General features: G+C 33.5%; 1 pseudogene; it reads right to left on the bottom strand.

Annotated features, from left to right (window-relative positions):
- Positions 1-218: 218 nt before the first annotated feature.
- Positions 219-318, bottom strand: LOC138835213 (U6 spliceosomal RNA; annotated as a pseudogene).
- Between the last annotated feature and the right edge of the window lie 5,627 nt (positions 319-5,945).

Here is a 5,945-nt window from a genome sequence, read left to right as displayed (position 1 = left end):
TATAGATTCATTAATAAATGCGTCCTTTCAGATTACATTCCATATAAAAAATTCAAGTTTTGTAAAGGCTATGCTATGTAAGGGCCTTTCTAAGGTGAAGATTTAATACACTGATGTCAAACTAACCTTTAATTCTATGAATTACATGTATTGTTACACTTGTGTTTTTGTAATCAACTTTTTAATAACTGTTTGTCATTTCTTGCATTTGTAGAATGAAAAATATGGAATATTTCACGAATTATTGTATCATCCTTCTGCAAGTGCCATGTTAATCTCTGTATTGTTGTCATTTGGGTAGACCTGCTGCTGAAGCATGTAGTATCCTCTAAATTTAAGTAGTTAATGATGCAATCTTTATACAGGCATATATCCTTGGTTGCCTATTTGTAACAAGGAACCCTTATTGTCTCTAAAATGCTATTGATCTTATTTCTCTAAATTTCTGTGTATAGTGGGAAAAACTTACATTGTTTGGTCGATTACTCACATTTGCAATTTTTTGTCAATGACTATTTTGTCGTTTTCATTTTAAATTTGATCATATTTTGAAGCCTTTATAGCTAAATCCAAAGGTGATGGCTTTTCAAGTACTTACTTATCAACTGAGTTAACTTTGTGGAGCTAATGGATTAAAAGTAAGCCTTGCTTAAAAGCTACTTCTAAATTTCTGCAGCTTAAAATTTCCTAAATGAGGTCGCAGTGGTACAAATGTCTTCCTGAACCTTTACCCTTCTTCCATGTAGGAACAGACCAACCAGAACATCTTACCCTGACAGCATAGATTGTCTTACTGGAACAAAACTAATTTTAGTTACAAGGGTTCATAGAGAGATGAACACTTCAGACAGAATTGTTCAGAATAGAAGGTATTTTATCAAAATATAATTGTTTATTATACCTATCATTTCAAAAGTAGCTAAAGCCAAGAAGGTGAAAAAATTGTTCATATGCATGTTTACCTAATATCCTGGCCAGTCTACCATCCAACCAGGCAGGAACTTACACTACTGACTTTCTATCAACAAATATTTCCATAGCTCCTGGAGAAGTCCATATGTTTCTCCCGGATATTAGGACTTAATTTGGTAATGTTTTAATCAAAGTGTTTCCTCTTGCCTCTAGGCTGTAAATTTACAAATAGTAAGGTTCTATGTTTAATTCTACCAAAAACTGAGGTAGAGATAATGGAATAATACTTTAAAGCACAGTTGCCTTTGATACCCTAACCACAACAGAACAATGCATAACAATTTCTTATATTATATATACTTATATATTTTATATTTATATGTGCTGATCTTAAATTTCACGCAGTGAACCTTACTAGAATTAATTGATAATTTATCAAATAAATTGAAATTTACTCCCATAAATAGATTGGAACATAAATAATTAGGTTTAGAATATATATTAGTATATAAAAAGTATCAATGCAATGTCTTCGGTATAAACTTGTGATACCTTCTAACTGTTCTTGGTCTTCTGAATTCACATAATAAAAAAAAACAGTAAGTATTGTTTTCCTCTAATCTAGAAGATATTTTACACTGCTGCTGTATTTATTGTGTTAACTCGCTAGTCCCAAAGTGTTTTTCTACGTATTTCTGAAACATTCTTACTGATTACACCCAAATTTTGCTGATATGATGCCTAAAAACTATTATTCTTCTGCAGTACCCACGGGTCGGTCCAAGGATATCAGATCCCAGTTGCCTGCATCACTAGATAATATGGGCAAGACTTCTCACCTTGGCCCATGCAACATGCTAAGAGAAAGTAATTGAAGACCCATCTCAATTTCTCATTTCCTATAATATTTCAGTACTAAAATACCTCGCAGGAATTAGCAGTAAGCAATTGTGAAATGTAAGACAACTTAAAATGAAAGATGAGATCACAAAATATGAGAGAAAGTACTGTAGTTCAAACTTTCAATTTACAGATGCCCAGCCCATATGAGTAAACAAAATCACAAATGTCACAAGATTATTTTTAATACCCCACTCCTAATGATGAATAAAAGATTTCAGTCCAGCATAAGTAGGCCAAAAAATCCCTGGAATGATAGATCCATAATTGTTCTACCAAGGCTAGGAAAACTTGACTTAGAGGTCAAATATAATTTCGAAAAACATTAATTGAGAAGACCCTTAGAAATTCAAAACACTGGTACTTCAGTAAATCTTGGTTTTGTACTCTAAAAATGTTGTCATTCTCAAACCAATGATAACCTACATTTAATCTCTTGAAAGTATATTCCTTTTCAAATAAACTTTTAAAAATCATATTCACCAAAATAACACTTGACAGGTAGATGATAGTGACATTAAAAGTTTTTCAAGTGTAGGAATCAAGTTACAATAGTTGATTTATTTACCCAGCCCTAATGCCAAATAAGTTCAACCAGTCATTAATGGGTAGAAATAGTATCTCCCACCATTTGCGTTGGTCAGTAGGTGCCTTCCAGAAATGTGTTAAATAGATCAGCCTCCCATAATTCAAACCCAAATATTAGCTAATAAAGTAAATTTCATCACATAAGAAGGTACATTTTAAAAAGTCACTAGTAGTTGCCTTATCATTGTTGCCTTATCATATAATTTCCCTATCTGTCAAACAAAGTAAGAAATATGATTTTAAGTCTTGAATATGGGTACTGATCAGAGATGTGACAAAGATAAAATCTGTCTTCTATTTCTATCATATTCCTCTACAGTAGTAAATTTAATTTTCTTCTTTTTCTAAAACTTATAGGTAGTAGAAAATATCATCCCATGTAAAATAAAATAATCACACACCATTGTACAAAGCCATTTATAAAAACTGGTAGTTAGATATAAATTCTAAGTGATTTTTAAACTTTCTTGGTGACTAAAGATTAATCTTCCAAAAAGATGAGAATAAAATCATGTCTAGGTGCTTCACATCTCCAGTCTTGCAAATTGTTATTGCAGATGAATGAATTATGGAAATATAAGCTGACATCAGTTCAAGTATATGTGGGATTGAAACTCCATGGAATGTATATAAATCTTTCAAAGTATTAACAGACAGTTTAGCAGAATGACTATCAGGAAGTTGAAACCAGAAAGGAATAATAGTAAAGACATAAAATGAATGAAAAATGGAACAAGGGGCAAGTACAGCTAGAATACTCAATGTACAAATGTAATAAAGGAAGTGGTGAATCTGAAATAAATCTTGGAGAAAGGGTTGGTTGAGAATGATAAAAAGTGACTCTGATCCAGAAGCATTGGACAATTAGTTGGACATATTTAATTGTAACACACTTGCACAACCTTTTGAAATTCAGTTAAAAACACAACTACAAACAAAAACACACAAAAATCACAACCAACAGCAATCTTTACAGAGTATGTATATGAGCTCACAAAATTTTAAGCAGTTAATGAAGCGCTGTCATGGGAGAAGCAAACAAACTGTTGAAAGAGGGCAGTTTGGTGTAAGGGAGAATTTTGAACACATTTAAATAGATTGTCAAAGGTTATATATCACCTACATCTACTGCAAATATTTTCTTCTGTGAGTATTCTTTTTTTGGGGGGTGTCCGGTCATGGGGCCTGAACTCTGGGCTGGGCGCTGTCCCTCAGCTCTTCAGCTCAAAGCTAGCGCTCTACCACTTGAGCCATAGCTCCACTTCCCGCCATTTTCTTTTTGCTTATGTGATGCTGAGGAATCGAACCCAGGGCCTCAGGCATGCAAGGCAAGCGCTCTACCACTGAGCCACTTTCCCAGCCCCCATTCTTTGAGTATTCTTTGTCTGAACTGGTTACTCCAGTCCTAAGGTACACTTTATAGTTTGTGGAGATAGAATGGAAGAAACAAGAACAAGAACGCATTACACCACTGGAGAGAATACAGTCCTCTATGGTTTCTCTCATCTTTCTTCACTACTCTTTTCTCATACTTTTAATAAAGTCAAGTGATTTTGAATTACATCTTTCCTTCTTTTTCAGAGAATTACTGTTTGGTAATTAAATGTCAATTCACAAATTTTGATGTCTTTTTTTAAAAAGAACTTTGAATTTAAATTCCACTACAACCTTGTTTCACACAGTGAGAATATATTTCCTGGGTAAGGACAATTCTCAAGGGAACCTACAGGATTCACAGCAAGGTTTGTGAGGCTTGTTTGTTTAGTGTGAAAATGAGTCATATTCACCCACATTGCTAGCTCTCAGCTAAGTCTCCACGGATTTCTTTGCATGAAAGCTTATTTTCCCAGACAATTTTAAATTGTCTTAATAGTCTAAGTTGTTAAAACGTTTGAACAATTAAAATTTACCTGTCATAAATTTTAAAACTCTTTTGAAATTCTTTTATCAGAATCGTGAATTCACCTATCTTAATCCTGCCTTCACCATCAAAAACAGTTAACGTGTTGTTTTCATGATATAGTGTCCATGGAACTATTTTCCAGTGCCTTTGTTATGCATATATATGACCATATAAGCTGATGCTGAGCAAAATGAACTCCAAGATATGGAAACAGAAATATTTATTTGCGGTTGTTGGTTTTTATGTACTATGTGATTTCTATTTCTTTTGAGATTTTCCCCTATGGTTTATCCCCTGCTGTGTTTGATTTTGGTACCATGTGTATTGTGTATACATTTACCTTAATTAGGTAAGGGAACAGGAACAAAAAAATGGTGAGGCAAAGAACAAAGAGCAAACCAATGCAATAGCAATTCTCACAAGACAATAAGTTGGAAATGTACATTAAAACTTTTGAGGGGCATAGGGGTGAAGGAAAAACTGTGAGAAAAATGAGAGAGGGGATAACAAGTTTGAAAAGTTATGCATTCAGTACCTTACAATTGCTGTAACCCCAGTGAACATTAAAATTTCACATTAAAATTAAATTTAAAAAATAAGCTGATGAAATAAAATTTCACTGCTTTGGTATAGTAAATATTATTCTGCATGTAGTAACTTTTAAAAAATCAGTATTATTTGGCATCTAATTTGAATTAATTACCTCTTCTTTTTCAGAGGGTCATCAACTGGAATGATATCCAACTAGACATTTTTTTTCACAATATACTTGCCAGTATTTTGAAAATAGAATAAATTTAGTACTTTCTTATATTAAAAGAGAAAACAGTTTAATTCTATGGAAACCCATAACTTTTAAAAGTAAATAAGTTGTTAAGAGGACAGAATGTATGTGGTCTTCAAAATTCCTATGACTAATAACTACTCATTTTCAAATTCTGAACATTCCATACCTGAGAGATTCAAAATATACCTGTTTGCATGTTATGTAATTCTGCAATAGATGCATTTTCCAATTGGGTGTTACGGACTGAGAAGTGAACAGAAAAAGAGCCACATTCTGATTTGGGATAAAACTATGAAGCATGTTATAATTAATTCTTCAAGAGTAAGCAGTTGTTTATCAGATTAAGCTATTATTTCATGACCATCAATCACAAGATTTATGCCATAAAGTCATCCTAGCCCACCAGTTTCCAACTTGTAGGGTGCACCTCAAAATTCCCTTAATTCACATCAAGAATAGCTTATCTCCATTGTGAAAATACACTGCACCTCTGCTAATGTGATGCCCTCCGTGTTCTGGAAAGAACACCACAATAAACTGGGTTGCATCATTTTTCCTCCACTGGTATTCTTGCAAATATTATTTATATTTATACTTTTTAACTATCATAGATAATCAGGATTCTAAGATTGAAAGATTACAGTTCAAAGCCTGTGAAGACTCAGGGTCTATGTTGAAGGGGTAGAATGATGCAGGCTCCGGCCTCAGGATTATCTGAGGACTGTGTTTGAGTATTAGGAAAACTCTTGGTATGCCGGGCTAGAGAGGGAAAATGTTCTCTCTCCCTATCTCAAAACACATGTCACAGACTCCTGGGAGCTGATGAAGGAGCTCTTCTGCTTGCTTAATCATAGT

Source organism: Dipodomys merriami, unplaced genomic scaffold (assembly GCF_024711535.1).
Source record: "Dipodomys merriami isolate MVZ:Mamm:240054 unplaced genomic scaffold, mDipMer1.0.p SCAF_230, whole genome shotgun sequence".
NCBI classification, from domain to species: Eukaryota; Metazoa; Chordata; class Mammalia; order Rodentia; family Heteromyidae; genus Dipodomys; species Dipodomys merriami.
This window is presented reverse-complemented; position numbering and strand designations above follow the sequence as displayed.